The sequence below is a fragment of the Pinus tabuliformis genome, chromosome 1_1 (assembly GCF_031772625.1).
Source record: "Pinus tabuliformis cultivar Carrire ecotype Pingquan chromosome 1_1, CPIR1, whole genome shotgun sequence".
Taxonomy (NCBI): domain Eukaryota; kingdom Viridiplantae; phylum Streptophyta; class Pinopsida; order Pinales; family Pinaceae; genus Pinus; species Pinus tabuliformis.
Window position 1 is genome coordinate 782,050,597 of NC_142297.1, and position 23,478 is coordinate 782,074,074.

Genomic DNA, 23,478 nt, shown 5'->3' on the forward strand with positions numbered 1-23,478 from the left:
CTTGTCAATGTAGGCATAGTGCTAGGGTTAGTGTTTTTTTCAAGGTTTTAAACTCCCATTTATTCCCTCCATTGTTTCCCATTAAATTCACAATTGTTATGATATGTCTCTATCTTATCTCATTTGCAAAGAGTATTAAATTTCCTATCTCCCAATTTCTAACCCTATCCCCCTCTCAAATACATTCCCAAAACCCTAATGCCCTCCACATAGCAAGAACAAAAAATAAACACAGCAAGGATTAAAAAATGTTGTGTAAAAAGAAAAGAGCAATATAATGGTAAAATAAAAAAAAACAAAAAAACAGAGGCAATATGGCTGTGTATAGCTATTACAAAACAGAGAAAAGATGGCTGTGTATGTTCAAAGCAAAAACAAAGACAATGCAGCTGTGTATATTTACCAAAACTAAACCCTGTTTTCCCTTTTCCCTTCTATCCCCTAATATCCTTGTTTCAATACAACTCTTTTCCCTTTTGAAGTTGTCAATGACATCCCTTTTCCCCTTTTGACAAAAATGTAAATAAAGCCCTCCTTCCCCTATGACAAATGTAAAAGAATCCCTTGTTTCCCTTAGCATTAAATGTACATGAATCCCTTTGAAAACAGAGTTTACCTTATGATGTACAGTAGAAGACAAAAAATCAAATGAACAATGCTGTCCCATACCCCTGTTGAAATGCATGTCCTTTCCCTTTGTTATTCTCATACATGTTTTCCCTAATAAAAATATTTCTTTGCAAATGATTTCCCGATGATGTAGATGAGATTATATGATTAATATTTTGTGAATTGTCCCTTCCATTCCCTATTTAAAAAAAAAAAAAAAAAGTCCCTCCCCTAACATTTCCTTCATGATTTTTCCCCCTTGAAAACAACATACTTCTCAGCATTTTTTCAGACAGGGCAGCAGTTAACTTTGTCTATTTTCTCCACTTTGCTCAAAAGCACCATGTCAACCACTGAAACCTATGAGCAAGGTGATGACCGGTCTTCTTCCACAGAGGTTGAGGTACAACAGAGACCTCATAGGGGTGGCAAAGGTGGTCATCATAAGAGAGAAGAGCCCACATCTTTAGCAGAATTACAGGCCTGCCCTTTGGCAGTGAATTGTTTCCGATACATGTCATGTTTGCAGTTTTGTGAGAGGCTTGCTCAGATCCAGCATCACAGGGAGTTGGCCCGCTTATTTGTTTTGCACCTTCATGATGGGCAGGTCACTCTTGCAGGGGTGAATTTTGTGCTATCTCCGGAGGTGATTTCAGAGGCTACCGGGATACCAGATGTGGGTGAAGTGTGGCCAAAGTGCAAAATGCTGGATTATGTTTATTTTGAGCCATATGTCAGGCCAGCATTCATGAGCCACTTGTCGGGGGTCTTTCCTTTCAGATTCCTCCGGGGGGAGTATGCTCCGATCATGCGGCTTATCATGCATTACTTCACATGTGAGGGGAGATTTTCACAGGTCTTCTCTTATCACATTCGCCTGTTGATGCACTTTACCCGAGTGAGGATGATGAACATCCCAGTTTTCTTCTTCCAGGACATTCAGAGGATGGTGTCCGTGTTTCAGAGGCGGTCCCCAGCTCAGCACTATAGGAGTTTGTGCCATCATGGTCTCATCCAGCTCATTGTTTCCCATCAGTTGAGTCAGCAGGGCATTCCATGGGCAGACTTCATTTCTCATGAGTTCTTTACAGTGCCATCACAGCCACACCCAGAGCCAGAGGTCATTTATGAGGAGGGAGGTCAACCTCACCAGCCCGAGATCATTGTTCCGAGACAGGTTGCTTCCTCACCTCAGGGCACCTACCAGAGAGGTCACAGGACCTTGTTTGCAGCAGCTCGACGAGTACTTTCTCCACAGCAGGTGGAAGGGGTCTCGCCATCATCATCTACAGGTCAGCGAGTGTTATCTCCACACCAGGTGGAAGGGGCCTCGCGTTCTCCATCAGCAGTACGGGAGGGCAAACAACCCATGACAGAGGAGGAGAGAGCCGGTGACACACAGGTTGACATCATTAATCTTGATGCTCGCTCCCCCACTTCAGATTTGCATGAGATCATCCGACAAAGAGAGGCGGAAAACCGCTTGTTACAGCAGAAGCTCGACATGGCCCAATGGACAATAAACTATCTTGAGCAGCGCAACAAGCAACTTGAGGATGAGAAAGAGTTGGATGAGCTGTGGAGGATTCGAAGTGACCGAGTCATCAACCGTAGGAGGCCCGGTGACTTGCTACCCAAGGAGAGGGAATCCATGCTTATCTGTGTGAATGGACACTTGCAGAGGCTATTAGAGAAGGCAAACGAGGACAAGAGGTTGCTACGGAACATGAAGAATCACTATTGGGCGAGGATGCATGTTTGCAAGGCGAAAATGAAGATGTTCCAAAGGAGGTTGTCCGAGGCCCGTAAGAGGAAGAAGAAGACCAACCCGCTCCGTATCTTGGCTGAGGCCTCTCTCACTCACCATGATACTCATTAGCATCCTCCTAGCAGCAAACCCAAGAAATTTTGAGAGTTTTGAAGCATTTTTGGCATTTTTGGGAATTTTACAGGTTTTGGCCATTTGACTGGTCTCACCCCGCGCGCGACCATACATGGGGGCAACTCGGAACGGGGAAAAATTTTCATTTTTGGAATTTTCATGCAAAAATACACTTGCCTATGGATGGGTTTCAGATTTTATGGAGATCTGGGCTTCCAAAAGCTCAAAATACATGCAATTTTTGACTTTCTGCCCCTATTTTGAGTTGCAGAAAGCTGTCTTGGGAGAAATGACTTTTGAGGGGTCAAATCAACTCCAAATTCAGAAATTCCAGTGGGGTTGGAAATTAGACTCGTAGACCTTTCCAACGAGCTATCTTGCACCTGATTTGGACACTGGGAAGGCCCTCAAACAGAGCTGTGAATGTGCGAGACCAGTCAGAGTAATGTGCGCGACCTGTGAGGGAAATTTGCCTGTTTTGACCAGTTCGGCCAGCAAAACACTGTTTTCATCTTGGTTGACTTTTGAGGCATGTAAATGATGGATTTTTGTGTAATTTTCATGGCACTTAGATACTTTTACTCTCCTTGAACACTTCTAGAAGATTCTTTGATGTAAATGGTAAATATTTAGTGCATGGATAGGTTTCCTAAGTTTTAGAGGCAAGTTGTTTTGACTGCCTATTATCTAGTGCTCAGTTTAGAATTAGTTGAAACAGCTCCTAGGAAGTTGAGATCGACCCCTAGAGGTGGGGGAAGAGGTTATATCATCTATATTATGTACTTTCATTCTCATTTTCATGGTTGGACTCTTGAGGGAGAAGCTCCTATTGTATATTTTACTTGTATCTCTGCAATTTGAGGAAAAGGAAGACCAGGGTTTTGCAGACATCATTGTGATTCTTGTGGACTCTTGTGTTGATGGTGTGTTCTCTTATTGTAATTGTAAGTGTGTTTATGTGTTCCATCTCTTTCTTTACTGCAGCTTATTAAACAAATGAAGTGATAAAGTTTGAATTCATGCTTGCCATGCTCAGCTTTCAAATTGTTTAATGTTTATGTTTTCCACTGTCTAGAGAGGATTCAAAGTCATTGTTTGACCTCTTTAGCTTCTCTTTTTTCTTCCTTGAATCATCCATCTCAGCTAAAGGCATCAGCACAAACTCCTACCTTACCCCAAAGACCCACCTGTAGAAACTGTGTCAAATCCCCGCACCCTAAAATTGCAGATCCTCAATTTGCCACCAAAAAAACCCCAAAAACCCCCAAATCAACCTTTTAATCAGTTTACTAGCCTAATATCAGTGTTACCTTTGATTGGTCATCTCATCCCATTGAAAATTTGCCGAGATAGACCGGAGAGAGCCTTCTCATACCCCGTAGGGCTAGCTATGAGGTGAAATGGTTTGATGTTGCCTTGAAGGTTTACCTTCCTCAGCCTAGGGTGAAATCTCAAGCGCTAACACAAGGAAAATCAAGATTTCAAAAATTGAAGGACAACGTGAGGTTGAAGGATGGCAAACAGAGAACCATGATGTATTAGAGCCCCTAAAAACCCAACAAGTAAATATTGTATCTGATGCGGAGCCTAGGTTCGTAAATATAGGAGACTATTGGGACAAAGATGTAGTCGATAAGGTGGCTGAACTATTGTGCGAATACCAAGATATATTCCCAATGAAGTTCTAGGATCTGAAAGGTATTGTCAGAGACTTGGGTATTATGAAAATTACTTTGAAACCTAACGTGAAACCCGTCAAGCAAAGAAGTTATTAGCACAATCCGAAGTATAAATAAAAGGTGCATAAAGAGCTTGATAATATGCTAGAGGTTGACATTATTGAACCAATTGAAGAATATGATTGGGTCAGTCCATGGTGGCTCAGGAAAAGAAGCAGCAGGGTGCAATTAGGATATGCATAGATCTGACGAAGTTGAATGATGCAAGTGTTCACTATCTATTTCTGATACCATTTACAAATGAAGTACTAGAGAATGTTGGAGGACAAGAGGCTTATCCATTCACGGATGGGTTCTCAGGATACCCTCAGATTAAGATCACGCTGGAGGACCGCAGCAAGACAACCTTCATGACGGAGTGGGGTTGCTTTCAGTATACAATAATGCCATTCGGGCTAAAGAATGCGCCCGCGATATTCTCTAGGGTAGTAATCACGACATTTAAGGAGTTTATTCATAAATTATTGGAGGTATATTTTGATGAGTGGACTGTGTTCGGATTGGTGAAGTGCCATATTGCAAGTCTGCGCCTCATGCTAGATATATGTCACAGATACCAGATAGTGTTGAACTTGAAGAAATGTATATTTTGTGTACCTTTTGGAATTTTTCTAGGCCATGTAGTATGCAAGCAGGGATTGATGGTGGACCCTACAAAGATAACAATGATTGTGAATTTAGAAGCTCCCAAGAATGTTAAGCATTTTCTTGCAACATTGGGCTGCACAGGCTACTATAGAAAGTTTATTAAGTCTTATGTCCAGATAACTATGTCGACGGAGAAACTATTAAAGAAGGATGTGACTTTTTGTTGGGATGCGACTTTTTGTTGGAGTGTCAACAGAGTTTGGATGTGTTAAAGGACAAGATGTGACTGTGCCCATCTTAGTATTTCTGGATTGGGAGAAAGAGTTCCATGGTGACTGCATTGGATGCGGTATTAACCCACCCCAACAAAGGTGATATTGATCATCCAATAGAATTTTCCAGTAGGAAACTGTCAAAATTTGAAAGGAACTGTTCCACTACAAAGTGCGAAGGGTTGGTGATGGTCTACGTGCTGAAAAAGTTTCAGCATTATTTGTTGGGCGCAAACTTCGAGATGCATACAAATCACTCTGCTCTCAAATACTTGTTCAATAAGCCTGTGTTGGGGGGGAAGATCTGTAGGTGGCTATTTCTATTTCAGGAATATGATTTTGAAATAATTTCCACTCCCGGGCAGACGAATGCGGGACTAGATCATCTATCCAGAATTGAGACAAGCGAAGAACTAATCAATTTGAAAGAATGATTTTTGAATGCACAACTCTTTGTTGTACGCATTGTGGATGATCATTTTGTAGATATAATTCAGTTTCTGACTACTGGAACAACTCCAGAAGGGTATTCTACTCAACAAAGGAAGGAATTGGTGGTCCGTGCTGCTGATTTTTCTATTATAGTGGGACATTTGTATAAGATGGGAACATACGAAATATTGTGCCGATATGTTTTGGAGTTTGAGCGCTAGTATCCTCGTCAAAGCACATTGAGGAGTGGTGGGAGGACACCACGCAGGTAGAGCGACCACATAGAGTTCCATGGTGACTACGTTGGGTGCGGTATTAACCCACCTCGATGAAGGTGCTATTGATCATCCAATAGAATTTTCCAGTAGGAAAGTATCAAAATCCAAAAAGAACTATTCCACTACAGAGTGCGAAGGGCTGGTGATGGTATATGCTTGATGAGTCTCATCATTAAGAAATTATATGGGCCTTAATTGGCCTTAATTCACCTCCTAGCTCAATTAAACCAACTATTCTCACAACCTATTGCATACTTTTGATTATATTTTGCTTATGAGTTGAGTTAGAGTTGGACATTTTGCTTTGTGGGCTAATGTGCCTGTAATGCAGGAATAAAGGATAAAAGTAAAGGAAATGCAGGGATAAAAGGTAAAAGCAAGGAACTATGGTAAAATACCTTGGTAAAAACTCAAATGGGACAAGGGAAAGGAATTACAGGAGGTAAATCCTCCTCATTTACCACCCATCCATTCGAATATCCCTCCATCAGCTAAAAGTACACACAACCAAATCAGGAGTACTAGAAGACAGCCAAGTAAGTGGAAGTGCAAGCACCCTCCCTATTAGGAGGCAGCCGAGCTAGTGAAAGTGAAAGGACAAGTTACCATTAATTTGGGAGCTATACCTCCCTAATGTTGAGGGAATTTGTTGAGACTTCAGATGTATAAATAAAGAGGCTTAGGACCTCAATTTTTTTAGTCAATTAGCTAGGTAGTCAACCAATAGTCAGTCAGTTAGTTAGCAAGTATTCAGACTTTTTGTCCTATGTAGACTTGTAATAGTTTAATGTAATATAGTGTTCTTTGATAATGAAGATGAGTTTGATTTGAGCCAGCACTGAGTTAACTCAGAGGGCTGAAGCTCTTAGGTTAGGGCCCAACCCTAGCAGCCAAAGCTCCTCTTTATTGTATTGTATTCTAGCATATAATCATGTTTTCTATTCATTAACTTAAGCAGTTCATTTCCATTACAACAGTAGCATAGATGCATGGTTTGATTGTTCATTTCGTTAAATAGGTGCATTTTCATTACAATGGCTTAGCACAGATTTCTAGTTTCCTACTCATTGGCTTACGTATTTTCATATTTCCTATTTCTTGTTCATTTGCTTGAATAGTTGCAGTCCATTACATCAAGATAGAATAGAGTAGTTGTGTTTCAGTTTGTTCCATTTATGCTTTCATTTAATCATTAGGTTGGCAAAAAAAATATCCATCAGGATGCTCACAGGTGTCTCAGCCTCACCTCCTCCCTCTGGGACCATGATGTGAGGAAGAAACCCTGCAAAACCCCCAAAAACACAGGGTTTTGGTTTTCATAGGGTTTGTCATTTAATGTAATCACGTGGTTCATCATATCGTTGCTTGATTCATTCCATGATCATTCACTCATTTCCTGATTATTTGTCCCTTCACCCTCTACCTAAGACCTCACTCCTACTGTCTTTCTCTTTTGGCTCGAAACGCTTTCACAGGAGCTTACAATTCATGTTTAAATGGTTCTACCAGTAAAACGCCTTTCACAAGCCAAAATGTCCAATCACCACTCAAATCCACTTTTCGCGTTTGACTTTTTACCCTTTAAATCCCCACCTTCGATCTGCCTTATCAGATTTGACGGCTGTCGTGCACTCGCTCACCAACCTACTCGGTCACATCTCCACCATAGACCTGCTTTGCTAGATTCGATGGCCTTTACGCCATATCACATAGATTTATGTCTGAATGTTATTGGGATGAGAACATGCGAGATGGGCAGTTTCCTCGTGCTATGTGTCGGTCAGGGAGGCTAATCGCGTGAATTTTCAAAATACAACTTATGGTTTTGAGGGCATGCGAGATACAACTTACCACCCTCCAAACCTGCTCATCATTTCCGCACATTTCTTTTCGCGCTCCAATCTCCACCGTCGATCTACCCCGCCAAATTTGACAGTTGTCGCATCATTCGATCGCTTTATCGCCTTGAACTCTCCACCATTGATCTGTCTCTTGATCCAACAAATGTCACTTCACTCGATCGCCAACTGGCTTGGCCGATCTCCGTTGTTCATTTGCTGATTGCCTCCGTGATATAATCCCAATCGTCCATCCTGTTAGTCCACCATGTACACCCATTTGCCTACGTACCCTCCTACTGTCTAATTTCAACTATTCGTTTACCCTTCACCCACCTGATCCAACGGTCCTCATGCATTGTTGCTCATTACATCTTGTTTTCACCATTTTGACCTTTGACCGCTTCTTCCGCTTATACACAGACTTAGCCTAGTTCCATTTCTGCCCCTTAGTCTAGTTTTGCTTCTTTACTCCTGCAACTTAGATAGTTAGAATTAGATTTGTGTTGCTTAGTAATTTTGCTTAGTCTAGCTTTCTTCATGATTAATTAGGTTATGGTGATTTAGGTTTGCATGTTGTTTTCCTCATTTCTACAGTAGAATAACTCTCCCCTAGAATAGGTTTGCTCTCCTTCCATCAAAATCAAGCTACTTCTGACCCTATATAAGTCTGGCTTGGAACCTCTGGGGTCTCTTGCTAGATGAGTAGTGACAAGAGGTAGTATCTTCACTTCTACTTGTGTATATAACATAGTCACCTCAAAGTTTGTACAAACCCCGGGTTGATAAGTAAAGCTGGTAGCCTTGGGAGTTGCAGCATTCTTGCTGCAATACCTAGGCTCATCACTTTTTGGCGCCATTGTTGGGGAGGTGTTAGAGTAGTAGTGATTACTATTTTCTTCTACTTCTAGCCTTCAATTATCTTCCATTAGTTTATTTATGCAAAAGAAATCTAGTTTTTTTCTTTCATTTTGTCATTTATCTGTTTTCCTTTCCATTCTACAAGTTAATCTAGTTTCCTCTCCTACAAATAGAATTTTAATTCAGTAGGTAGTTTCCTTTTGTTAGTAGTTTTCATTCCATCAACAATCTCATTATGTAAGCAGTTTTATTTCTGTCAATAGTCTTCCATTCACCAATTTCATTTCAGCAAGTAGTTTCCTTTTTTTAGGGTTTTCAATTAATTAAGAAATTTCATTCTGCAAGTAGTTTCCATTATGTTAGCTATTTTTCATTTTAAACAGCAATTTCCTTTCTACAATTACTTCCCAGCTTTCAAGAAAAATCTCACAAAAACCCAAAAATATTTCCTTTCATGCCTCGTAGGATTAGGGATACTTCAGGAAAATTCTTGCCAAACACCCCCACCTCATCCAACAATCAACCTCCTTTCTTCTTCACTGACAGTGAATTGGAAGCCCCTTTGGTTGAGCAACCTGACATATTTTAAGAAACTATAAGGGAAAAAGAGGAGGAAGAACCCATTCCTACTGAACAAATGGCTGAACACTTAAATGACAGAGGATATAGAGGGAGAATTATGAGTGCCTTCCCCATTAGGTAAACCAATGGGGACACTAAAATGAAGAACATAAGCCCCTCTTCTCTACCTCATTTCCATGGCTTGAACATAGAGGACCCTGACACTTTCCTATTTGAGTTTGTTGTTGTCTACCGAACCTATGACTACACAGATGATGAGCAAAAGTTGAAACTGTTTCCATCTACCCTCAAGGAGGTAGCATTGTGTTGGTTCATGGGTTTACCTGGAGATATCATAACAACTTGGGCTCAGATGCAACAGGCCTTTAACAACAAATATAGGGATTACTGTAGGTCAAAGGAAACTAAAGATGAAACTTTCAGGATGACCATATGCCATGATGAATCCCAAGAAGACTATGAAGAGAGATTCCATCTCAGTTACAAAAGGGCCAGGTGCACACTTGACCCTAAGTCACTGAAGCTAGTCTTTCTTAGAGGAGTGAGGGAGGATATCCTAAACACCTTACATATGTTATCAGGAGGAGATATCTACCAACTACCTTATGAGGACATCAAGATTGTCTTTAGAAACCATTCTAGGGCAGCGAGAAACAAGGGTAGAAGTAGTCAACCTATGGCCAATACATCATCCTCCAACTCATCCATCAAGGGTGAAATTGGAAATATGCTGGAAGACTTCAAAAATGAGATGCTGCAAACCCTTGCGTTACAATTGGATACCATGAATATCAGAAGAAAGAAAGAGGAAGAAAAGAGATCCTTGGCCATCTTCTGCCCTAGGTGTACTCGAAGGCATCCTAGGAATGAATGCCAATTAAGCTATATTGAGATTTTCTCAGTCTGTGAAGAAAACCACTCCACAGACAGTGCCCTTCTTTACCTGGATCAAAGCTGTATATCAACGAGCAGCTTTGCTACATTAACCAAAGGAGACCTCCTGGGCCTAGACCATACCAGTAGGGTATGTAAGGATCATCCCATGCATATTATAGACTCGCCCAAAACAAAGCTACACCTTCTTGGGTACCCCCTGCCAATCCTTCCTAGCCTACACCCCCTCCTTGGTGCTATGCATCTCAATATCATTCCTAGCCACCAAACTAGTCATTTCAACCTTAAAATTAGCCACAACATCATTGGAATACCCCACCCCAGGGGTGGAGGCCCCAATTCAATAATATTCGAGCTCTATTGCCTCCATCACCTACCCAATCGCAACTCCTACACTCTGCTCCACCTAGGCAACCCCAGATGCCTGCCCAACCAAATTCAAACCCAAACAATAGGTAGGCCCAACAAACATACAGCGGAGAGACATCATACCCAACTTATGCTGTTGAAATTTAGGAGATAAACTTGAGATCTGGGAAAATTCTCCCAGATAACCAACCTACCTCTCCACATAAGGAGGTTGAGGAAAAAAGAGAGGAAAACAACCTTAAAACAAATCCACCCTTTTATGAAATATTAGCCCAACCACACCAGCCTACCCCAGAAGAAACTGAACTTCTGGGAGAATTGGAGAACCTATGTGTAAAGATTCCCCTTTTCTGGGCAATCAAAGATGTGCCTATTTACAATAAATTGATTAAGGAGAAGTGATTTAAGCATCCAAGAAGAAGAGAAAGGGATGCCCCTACCATTAATGTCATTGGGTAGTTATTTGACTTAATGCTAGGGCAAGCAATATGTCCAAAATACTTAAACCCTGGAAGCCCTATAGTCGATGTTGACATCAATGGCACCATTGTCCCGCACACTCTGATTGATCTTGGGGCTGCCATTAATGTGATGGCCAAGGACACCATGCTCAAGCTTAACCTCTAAGGGTCATTAAGGAAGACAACAATAGTGCTGCAACTTGCAGACCGTTCCACAGTTACCCTTGAGGGAATTGTGGAGGATGTGATGGTCTCCATTGATTCCTGGGAGTACCTAGTAGATTTCCTAGTTGATCCGGATTTAAATGGGAACACAATAGATTACAGAGATAACCATAAATACAGAGATGCAATAACCATAAACACATAGATGCAGCGGAAATAATGGTTCATTTCACTAATGGAAAATACTGAATACAACCAGAAATGGAAATAAACCAGCTAGGGCGATGGTAGCTATCTCTGAGAAGAGATGTGCGGCTACATGCCTCTGAACTGTTCCGAACTGTATTACAATGAGGCTCGAAGGCCTATTTATTGTTGAGAAACAATGGAAAACCCTTCACATACCGAAACCTAACCCTAGAAGATGAAACGCCAAATTGTGGGCCCCGTTTGGGTAAATTGGTATATCAATTTCCCGGGGTCGTAACTTTGGCATACGATCTCCGTTTGACGCGTACGATAGCTCGTTAGAAAGATCTATCCGAGTACTACCACTTTGGGAGGCAACATAGGGCTCGATCGCCCCAGAATTCCAAAAAAACGTCGTTTAGGGCCTCAAAACGTCTCTGGAAGTTCAGGACCCGAAAAACTGCTAAAAATAGTAAACTGTGATACAATTTAGGAAACTGAAAAGACTGAAAGAGACAGTTGTGGGGGTCCAAATGGGTTGGTGGGTGGCCACCAACATCCACCTAGATAATTCCTCCCCCCTTAGGAAGCAATGGTCCCCATTGCGTTGAGTTCCTCCATCTGCTGAACTTGTCCTGCAATCTCTGATGTGTCCAGTGATGGTGGGAAGCATGGTCGACGATGGTCCACATTGAACATTTGGTGCAGGCGAAGGAATGGAGGAATGATGTGCTCCAAAGCATTGTTCCCCATAGCCTTGGTACTGCTGTAAGGAACATGTTGGAGTGATCTGAGCTTCTGATGGGTTCTGGTAAGGCGTTCTTTCTGTCGATGCAACCAGACTTTGTTGCCCACCTGAAACTTATGTGGTACCCCTGTGGGTGAGGAGAAGTTGTTCCTGTGTTCTGTCATGACCGTATCCCTTTGTTGTTGCTGCTGCGTGTAGGAACCCTTTGCAGGGGTCATGGATGTAGCAACGATCTTCCCCTTATTTTGGGAGTGAACCAGACAAATGAATTTCCTGGTCTGTGATATGAGCTTGCTGCCTTTCTTGGTAGTGATCAAGGATGTGGCAGTAGGTGGGGCTACCTCTGGTATCCTGTATAATGAATTATTCAAAGATATAATGACAGCACGAGGCCTTGACTCATACACAGTGTTATCACTAAAAATTCTAATGCCAAAATTTCTCAGACTAGCTTGAAGACAGTTTCGCAGCGCAACATCTTCTAGGTGATTTCGTAGCGCATAATCCATATTTTGCACTGGCTGCGCTACGAAATTGGGGATTTGTTCGAATCCATAGCAACTGTCATGCAAAATAGCTCTGGGGTGGATGCATCTTACAGGTGGCATGTTCTCAAGCTCCTACATGTATGCTTGTCATCAGTTTTGAATCTGAAGGGAAGTATTACAGGTGAAGGAGTGTTTTGAGTGGGATGGTAACTTTTATGCTTTGCATCCACCACTGTTGCCAAGCAGAGACAAAGGAAAAGGTTGAGGTATTGCAGCTGCAAAACAACCTAATCCCCAAAGGTGCAGATATAACAAGATACAGGGACTACATTAAAGATCTTGGTAAGAATGAAAGGGTTGAAGTGATTGCACTGCCGAGTTCCTTAGTGCAGCGTTCTATTTTTCAAGATGCACTAGATTTGTTGGTTTCTTTAGATGCTCTGAAGGCACCATCTCATCATAGGGGAAAGTGTGAACCAACATTATATGGCAATTTGCTTGGGAGTCTTCCCCTTTCTTTGGAGGCATCAATGCTTGTCATTAAGTTTGGTCAGTGTGGGTTTCTTAGAGAGGGTGCAATAATTGGTTTATTGATGGATGCATGACCAATGCCTATCATACAGCCATTTGGGCAGCAATCTTTGTTCAATAAATATGTGGACAGCTATTATAATGATGCTAATGGATCTGTTGGTTCTTCATATCATACAAAGACTCTTATGGCAAATTTTTGTGCAATTCTGTTTTGGCAACGGATTTTGAAGGACAAGCATCGATTGCAACGACTCATTCAAGTGGCTGGCAATGAGATCTTCACAACTCAGACACATGATTTTGCTTCAATTTCTCCTAGGCTTGAGTAGGAGTGGTCTTCTTTCCACCATTTGGTGCCATCATCACTTCGTGCTATTGCTGAGACATGCCCAAGTTTCTCTGCATTTTGGAAGGTTCACCATTGTATTACAATGATTATGATTTCAAGCACACATGCTTTCTCTCTCCAAGACAACGTGAAGCAAACTTGAGTTTTGACCGTTGGCACTGAACTAGTAGATGATATTGTAACAAATGTTTGCATTCAGGCTTCATGTGTTGACTCAAGGTCTTGTCATCATGATATTGAAACAAGGCAAATAAGGCATATTTCTCTGTTTTAAGTTGTCAACTTCCAGGAGGTATTTAGAGCAGCTGAAATAATATTTTCGAAAATTGAAAGAGGTTTTTATTCCTAACATACTGAACTAGAAAAACCTCTTTCAGTTTCTTCAAATTGATTATGAGCTGGGAGAAACAAGTGACTAAAGTTGCGCTACGAAACTGCTGTAGATGCAGTTTTTAATTTCCTGTTTTATACATAGTCTTCAATGATCGATTCTGGGCAGCTGTAGTAAGGTTTAAAAAAACTAAACGAGGTTTTTGTTCAGCACGGATTGGTTCACAAAAGCCTCCTTCAGTTTTTCCAAATACGTTTTCTGTGAGAAGTTATGAGCTCTGTCCCAAGAGCTATTTTCAGGCAGAACAACAGTTTCGTAGCTGTAAGGAAAGGTAGCAAAAGCTTTGCTAGTCAGGTAGATGCAGTGGATGAGGTGTACACCTGGACGGTTTCAGCCATCAAACAAGCCAAACATGTCAGAAAGATGAACATAACCCTGAGAGCTAGAAACAAAGGCTTTGAAGAAAGAGGTTAGCAGTTTGAAGAAGAAACTAGGTAAACTAGCTGATTAATCCAAGGGGAAATTTGCTTTTCAAGTTTTGATAAATTTTGGCTGTCATCATTTTGAAACTTTTTGGAGCCTTTACACCTGTACAAAATAGCTGAAGAGATCACGGAGTTAATTCATCAGTGCTTTAAAACTCATATGCTTTGTTTTGATTACCTACAGCAGTTTCGTAGCGCGCTACGAAACTGCTGTAGATGACTGTTTATGTGAAAAAATGAAATTGATGCTGAGGTCAGCAAATCTTAAAGGGATGACTCGAGGCCAGCATGGAGATTATACAAAGCTATTCAGATATTCAAAAGGTGACAGGTGTAAGTATTCAAGGAAAAGGTGAAATTTTGTCTTTTGTTAAAGTTTTCACTTTATGTCCGAATTTTTAGGGTTCTGGTAGGGTTGCCGAGGTGTTGAGTGGTACACTTGTTCAGTTTATGAGATGGCCAGATCATAAGAGTTCTTCCATCATACGTGACTATTAGAGGATTAAATGGCTTGAAGCATGATCTTAAATGCATGAACACTAATGGGAGACAGAGACCGTGAACATAGGGTACAGATTCTTATTTGTTGATGAATCATCCACATATCAGGCATCCGAAGCTGCTCATTCAGTGAATGTTCTTCCAGCTTGGCTTGGCTATTATTGAAGTGCTACAGGTGTCAAGTTTCAAGAACGCATCAATGCACACGAGGAGATAGACTTGAAGTTTCAATGGAATGGAATCCTCTGTTTTCGTAGCACAATACCTTTGTAATTAATTAGTTTGTTTAAGATATAGATAAGATAATTAATGATAGAATTCCGAGCTCCCTTCATGCTTGTTGAGGAGTCTCAGGTAGTAGTATTTTGGTTTGCTATATATAGAAATGACTCTGATGTAAAAAGGGTGGGACATTTTATACAAAAACAGAGTTATTTGGGCCATTGTAAGACTTGTGACAGTAATAGTAAAACAGTGTTGATTTCTTCTCAAGATTCTCGATGGATTATTGTGTTCAAATATAATGATGGTGTTTTATATTTTATGTTCTTTTACAGCCTTGTTGTAACACAATCACTCAGAATTCATAATCTTATGCTCTGACTTCCTGTGTGTTTGGCAAGCTGTGGTTTTGATGGAGTATGTTTGACATGTAATGCAAAGAGCCTTGACTTCCATGAAATGACTATGTTTTTCTTGTTTACTTAGTATATGAGACTCCATAGCCCAATGAGAACCAGTTTGATATGTTTCCAACCAGCTTTTGCTTTCATGACCGAGTAAAGAGTTAGCCATCTGTTGTAGTGAATGATTTTTATCAAGAGTTTGTTAGAGAGCCCTCTCTGATCAAAGAGGCTAAGCTTTGATCTAAAGTTAGGCTGAAAGAGTTACATGAAATCTTGCTTGGTTGCAGCCCTTAGTAGTGATTTTGTGATAACACACAGCATGTCGCCTCCATAAGTATGGCTGGCCTAATAGTACATCACAAACATCCAGAGGTGTAACATCACACAATACCTCGTCTGTGAAGGGCTTGATGCTGTAGGGAAGGCGGCACTGCTGGCGAACTTTGAGATCTCGTCCTTCGTGAAGCCACCCGATACTGTACGGCTGCGGGTGCGGTGTAGTCGGTAGGCCCAACCGCTTCACGACCTCTGCTGAAACCAGGTTCTTTTGGCTACCACTGTCGACAATGAATCGCAGCGGTGAACCCTTCACCCACATCTGTGAGTGGAAAAGACGCTCCCCCTCCTCTGGATCTTCGGGCTCATTTTTCTTGATCTTGGCGGTGGCAATAGTGGCACTGGGATCCGCATCAATGATCTGCTTCCCTTTACCATTCCCCTTGTCGGGTTCTGGCTCAGGATCAGAACATGCATCTGATTCGGAAGCCTTCAACTCGGCCACCAGCGATTGCTTGGTCCGACACTCACTTGTGTTATGAGTGGGACTCTTGTGGAACTCACACCACTTCCCTGTGTCCTTCTTCGGCTTCGTGGCGTTGTTCTTTTCTTGCGGCTTCGACGGGTTGTCTTGGGTCACCCCGCCTTGACTTTGTCCTTTGGGCTTCGGATTTGCAGATCCAAAGTCTCGCTTCTTCTATTTGAAATTTTGCTCGATTTTGATAGCGTATCGGTACGCTGTGCCGAGTGAGGAGATGTTCAAGAACACCATCTCTTCCTGGATGTATTTGTGTAGGCAGCCACGGTATTTGAGTACCAGATGCAGCTCAGAATCTTTGATACCCAACTGTGTGCGAAGGGTATGAAAAATGTTTGTGAACTCCGGCACATCTTGGTCTCGTCCCTGCCGCAGTGTGGTCCATTTGATGTATTTGTCCTCATAGCTTCCGACAGGGTAGTACTGCTCCTTGATGGCATCCCGGAAGTCATTCCAAGTGGGTGCGGATGAAAATAGTGAGCTTGTACTTTCATCCTTCTGCTCGCAGTAGGTTTCCCACCAGTCCTTGACGTGGGGGGCTGCTTTGAGAAGAACGAAAACAATCTTTTCCCGACTTGAAAATTCATGAACAGAAAAATACCCATCTAGCAGATTTAACCATTTATCTACGGCATCTGCGTCTATTTTACCCTCGAAGATGGGGATTTCAAAATTAACTTGTACCTTGAAGGGTGTGGCATTTCCAGAGTCACTGTTGGAAGCCGATGCGTCGCCTCTGGGTAGCCGCTGAAGGATCTGCGCAAAGCTATCCATCATCGCGTTCCTTTGCCGCTCGAGCGCTTCTTCGAGCAAGATTTTGATAGGATCTCCTGCCCCCTCGTCTTTCTTCTCATCCGCCATGGGAGGCCGTCGGGATTTGCGAGGCTGGTCTTGCAAAGGTTCGACCAGTTCAAGCCCTAACTCCTTATATCCCGACCTCGTTGGGGACATGCAAAGAAAAACAGAGAAAAAGCAGACCGCTCTGATACCACTGATCCGGATTTAAATGGGAACGCAATAGATTACAGAGATAACCATAAATACAGAGATGCAATAACCATAAACACATAGATGCAGCGGAAATAATGGTTCATTTCATTAATGGAAAATACTGAATACAACCAGAAATGGAAATAAACCAGCTAGGGCGATGGTAGCTATCTCTGAGAAGAGATGTGCGGCTACATGCCTCTGAACTGTTCCAAACTGTATTACAATGAGGCTCGAAGGCCTATTTATTGTTGAGAAACAATGGAAAACCCTTAACATACCGAAACCTAACCCTAGAAGATGGAACGCCAAATTGTGGGCCCCGTTTGGGTAAATTGGTACATCAATTTCCCGGGGTCGTAACTTTGGCATACGATCTCCGTTTGACGCGTACGATAGCTCGTTAGAAAGATCTATCCGAGTAATACCACTTTGGGAGGCAACAAAGGGCTCGGTCGCCCCAGAATTCCAAAAAACGTCGTTTAGGGCCTCAAAATGGCTTCGGAATTTCAGGACCCGAAAAACTGCTAAAAATAGTAAACTGTGATACAATTTAGGAAACTGAAAAGACTGAAAGAGACAGTTGTGGGGGTCCAAATGGGTTGGTGGGTGGCCACCAACATCCACCTGGATCACTAGTTCTCCAGCCCAAGGCTAAGCTTACCAGTTATCCTCTCATCCTTGGGAGGCCATGGTTGGCCACAACTGATGCCCACATTAGCTGCAGAGCTAGGAATATAACCATTAAGAATGGGCAGATGTCCAAACAATTAGTCCTATACCCTTATGCTCAACCCTCCCTAGAACATGACTTACCTTTATGGTTGGAGGAGGAGGAAGAAGATGAGATTTATTCTGCTCAACTGTATACTTTGGAAGCCATCATAGGAGGAGGACAGCAAGATGAGGACAATTTAATTGAACACCTGCTCGAGAGTCCAACTCCTAGTTCATTAACCTTAGAAGAAGAAGTAAAATAAACATTGAACAACCATCAAATTGATTCATGATTGGCCAATTCCAGCCCAATCCGAGTCAAAACCATAGAATATGTTCCAGAAAGAACCTTGAAAATTAATCTATCTCTTTCTACTTCAGAGGATGACCAACTATGAAACTTGATGAAAGAGAACCTGGAAGCCTTTTCTTGGAGCTACAAGGAAATGAAGGGAGTACACCCATCAGTGTGTACTCACCACATATACATCAAGGAAGGTTGCAAGCTAGTCAGGCAACCCCAAAGGAGGATGAATCCAGCCCTCAGAGACATAGTCAAGGAAGAACTGTAGAAACTGTTAGATGCAAGGTTCATTTACCCTATCTCTGATAGTAAGTGGGTCTCCCCTTTGGTGTTAGTGCCCAAGAAAAATGGGAAGTGGAGGATTTGTGTTGGTTATAGGGAATTGAACAAGGCCACAAAGAAGGATCACTTTCCCTTACCCTTCATTGACCAAGTGCTAGATGGCTTGGCAGGGAAGAAGTTCTTTTCTTTCCTAGATGGATTCATTGGGTACAACCAAATCCAAATCTGCTTAGAGGACCAGGATAAGACCACTTTCACCTATCCATGGGGTACTTTTGCCTATAGATTCCTTCCTTTCAGCCTATGCAATGCTCTTGCCACTTTCCATAGAGCAGTCCTAAGTATTTTTGTTGAATTAGTTCATGGCACTGTGGAGATCTACATGGATGATTTTACACCTTATGGTTGTGATTTCCAAGAGGCCCTGACTAACTTAGGAAAAATATTATGCAAATGCATTGAGATTAACCTATCCCTCAGTCCAAAAAAATGTGAATTCTAATGACCAAAGGGACTATGCTAGTGTTGAAAATAGCAACAAGAAATGCTAAATATATAAGTGCTAAATTTAGTACTGCTATAAGTAGCATTTCGGGATACCTTCCTATTTTAGTCAGTCCCTAAACTAAAATAGAGAAGTAAAATTCGAATTTGATCTTAGCAGCTGTTTAGAAAATAATTAATTAATTCATCATGAGTTAATTAGTTGTAGAAAATCAAACATGAAGTCTATGTGAAGACATGCAACAATTTCTCCATTGATTGAGGAATTTATCCATCAGTTAAAGAGATAAGGATGAGCTGTAATATTGAGTTGTAATTAGTAGGCTCAGTTAACTGACTCAAGTCTAGTTAGATTAGTTCAAATAGTTTCTTGAACTAATTGTGAGTTCAGTTAGTTAATGCATGCATTCACGTAATTGCTGCACTTCAGATAACTGAATATTATCTCATAAATAACTCATGCATGTTATTTTAGTCAGAGACCTTGTTGAGATCAGGTGATGGGAAAATGTACTATCAATTGCAGGAATATTCCTTGGAGGATATCTTTGCATGTAGAAGGAATTCATTCCTTGAGGATTGCGGAGTTACTTCTTCAGTTTAGTGAGTCTGAATGAGGCCAATTCACACAGGTGGCATCAATGGACCCCATGAAAAATTGCGCAAGGAAATAGGAGGCTTTGAGGGCTTAAGGAAGACATATGTTGTGTTTATTCAGTTTGTGAGCTGTATTGTTCTATTATAGAGAGAGAAGGATAGCTTGTGAGTTGATTCTTTTTGTAATCTGAACATATTTCCACTTGTATGATATTACATAGATTGAGGTTTTAGGCTGAGGCTTTCCCCAGGATTATTCTTCTGTGTTCATGTGCGATTGCTTTCTCTTCTTCTGTTATATGTGTTCTTATTGATCTTGCTCATAATCGATTAAGCTTTCGCAAGTTTGTTGTAGAAGTAGATCTTGTATTTTGCTTTAGTATATTGCATAATCTGTTGATCTATAGTGGGAAATTCTGCATGGAGTTAGAGCAAAGGTGATTAGGGAGAGAACAATATACAAGAAGGGAGAAGTTTGAAGTTTTTGGTTCTTGAATATAGAAATTGAGTTCTTATTAGATCTCGATTTCACCAATGGCGTTCAACGGTTTAAGACTCGAATATGCTCTTAATGGTAGTTCAAATTATCTAGCATGGAAGGATCGCATGGAAGCAGTATTAGAGGATAACGGTCTAAAGGACTTCATTGATCAAGAAGTCCCCAAGTCAACTGATGCTACTGAATTGGAAGAATGGAAGAAATGTGTGTCTAGAGCAAGGAGAATCCTCTTGGAGGGAGTTCGAGACCACATAGTCTCGAGTCTCCATGGGAAGGAGACACCATTTTCAATGTGCAAAACATTGAAAGATCTATATCATAATAGCAGCAATTAGAGGAAGTTGGCGCTAAAAGACAAGCTTTGGAAAATCAAGTGAAAAGGGCAACACGATCTCTACATATCTGAACAAGCTCACCACCTGTAGGGATGAGCTTGGAAGTGTAGGGATCATGAGAACCGATGATGACATGGTGAGTCTTGCACTCCTCGGTCTTCCTAAGAGTTGGCATAGCTAACAAGACTCGGTTAATGGAAGAGAATAAATGCGAGATTGGGAACGAATTTGGTTAGATATGATGCAGGAGGAGATAAGAAGAAGCACTAGAGATGGATCCTCATCAAAGCAAGTTGATAAGGAAAATCTAGCCTTAGTGAGTAAGGCGAGGAAGGGGAAAGGGAAGGTGTACCAAACAAAATCTAGTTCTTCCCATGGTGGGAAGAAGTTTGACAAATCGAAAGTGTGATGCTTTCATTGTCATGAAGTGGGCCATTATGCTACGAATTGTCCACACAAGAAATCCAAGAAGGGTTCCTCTAAGGGATCTGATGGTGAGGCATTGGCCTCACAGTTTGAGTTGGATTTCTCTCTTACCGCATGCATGGTTTCATCCATGGTGGGATGTGTTTGGTACCTGGACAGTGGAGCTTCCTTCCACAAGGCAGGTGACAAGAATCTTTTCAGTGCCTTGGGGGAGAAGGATCTCCAGATGCGAATCGAGATGGGCGATGATGGAAAGTACTGTGTTTTAGGTGAAGGTACGGTTGTGTTTCAGAGGGAGCATGGAGCTCCCCTCACCCTGACTGATATTAAGTATGTACCAGGTCTGAAGAATAATCTTGTGTTCATTGCTATGCTAGAAGATAAAGGCTATGATGTAGTCTTTAGCAAAGGAAAGGTATTCCTGAGGCATATTGGCACTGGACAGACAAAGTGAATAGGGATTTGAGTTAAGAATCTCTACAAGCTGGAGGTAGATAACTGTGCTGCTTTGAGTTCCAAAGCTGAGATGGTGTAGAGCCAAGATGTTGGCGAGCTATGGCATAGAAGATTGGGCCACTTACACCATGGAGCCCTAAATATCATGCAGTAGATTTCTACCAGATTACCCAAGGGAAAACTTGAGCAGACGAATACATGCAAAGGTTGTACCTTGGGTAAGTATGTGAAATCTTTCTTTCTGAATTGAGACAATAGAGCTGGAGAAATCTTGGAGCGAGTTCACTCAGATTTTTATGGACCATTCTTTACAGGCTCCACTGCTAAACAAAGGTACTATGTTATTTTTATTGAAGATTTTTCTCGTAGATGTTGGATCTACTTTATGCAAAAGAAGGATCAGACCTTCTTGAGGTTTTGTGAGTTTAAAGCCTTGGTAGAGAAATAATCTAGAAAGAAAATAAAATCCTTGCATAGTGACAATGGTGGAGAGTATGTCTCCCAACAGTTTAAGGACTTCTGCTATGTAGAAGGAATTAAACGGGAGTTGATGGCACCCCATAACCCACAGCAGAATGGGGTGGCCGAAATGAAGAATAGATCGATTGTGGGAGAAACTAGAGCAATGTTGCATGACCAAAGCCTACCACTACATTTGTGGGTTGGGACATGCAATACAATAGTATGCTTGCAGAACAGGAGCCCACACCTTATACTAGGAATGAAGACACCTATGGAGGCCTTTTTTGGGAAGCGACTAGATATTAGTCACTTCCGAATCTTTGGATCATCATTTTAGTGTCGTGTGACCAAATATGCCTAGAAGAAGCTAGATCCCACAACTTAGTTGAGAATACTTGTGGGATACACGAATACACCCCACAACTATCGGGTGTACTTGCCTACTAGTCAGAGCACTGTGGTACACATGGATTTGAAGTTCGACGAGCAGAAATCCATGCGAGTATCACTTGAGAGGAGCTCAAGTTGCATGTAGATGAGGAACTTTCAGTTCCTAAGGAGGAGGAGCCTCAGATTGATGTGGAGTAGCCGCATGCAGAGGATCCAGGAGTGGAGACATCCACTCATGCTGAGACTTCCAGAGATGGGCAGAAATGCTCAAGGGAAGATGACAGGTTGATGCTAGATACACGGGAGAATGTGGGACATCCATATTCTCTACGAAGATAGAGGAGGTCACTCGAGTGGTACACTGGTTACATGCCCTGGTTGGGGAGTGTGTAGATTCCGAGCCTTCTTCATTCGAGGAGGCAGTGCAGCAACCAGTCTGGGTTGATGCAATGGTGGAGGAGTACGACTCCATCGTGTGGAACTGTGTTTGGGATGTTGTCCCAAGACCTCAAGACAAGTTAGTGATGAGTTCCAGATGGCTTTACAAGGTAAAGTAGGTAGCCAATGGCAATGTTGAGAAACATAAGGCAAGGTTTGTTGCCTAGGGTTTCTCATAGGTTGAGGGGATTGACTATGATGAGACTTTTTCTCTCATAGCAAGGAACTCATCAATTAGATCGATGTTGGCACTATCATATTAGATGCGATGGAAGATCCACCAGATGAATGTGAAGACAACATTCCTCAATGGGAAGATTGAGGAGGAGGTGTACATTGAGAAGCTAGAAGGTTTCGAGACCTTCGATCGTGAGTCGCATGTGTGCTGACTCAAGAGGGCTCTGTATGGGCTGAAGCAGCAACCCGTGCTTGGTACACCAGGATTGACAGCTATTTCATCAGGTTGGGCTTCACCAAGAGTGAAGCAGATGCGAACCTTTACCACATCATGGTAGAAGATAAGCCATTGATCATTGTTCTTTGTGTTGATGATTTGATTTTGACAGGTGATGGTCAGTTGATGTAATCTTGCAAGGAGGACCTTGCAAGAGAGTTCAAAATGAAAGACATGGGTCTTATGCACTACTTTCTAGGCATGGAGGTGTGGCAGAGAGATGGAGAAGTTTTTGTGTCTCAAGGCAAGTATGCCAATGATATCTTCAGGCGGTTCCATATGGAGAAGTGAAAACCCATGCAGACTCCTCTAGCTAGAAACTGGAGGAAGGAGGATGCTACTTTAGGTGAGGTAGTAGCTGCTACTGTTTATCAGTAGTTGGTGGGTTCACTTATGTATCTAGTGAACACACGACCCGACTTATGCTTTGCAGTGAACCAGCTGAGTCAAGCTATGGTTCAGCCTACCAAGTTGTTTTGGAAGGCAGTGAAGCATGTGCTGAGATACCTTAAAGGCACATCTCAGTTTGGATTGTGGTATAGATGGACAGAGGGAGTGAAGCTTCAGGGCTTCACAGATGTGGATTAGG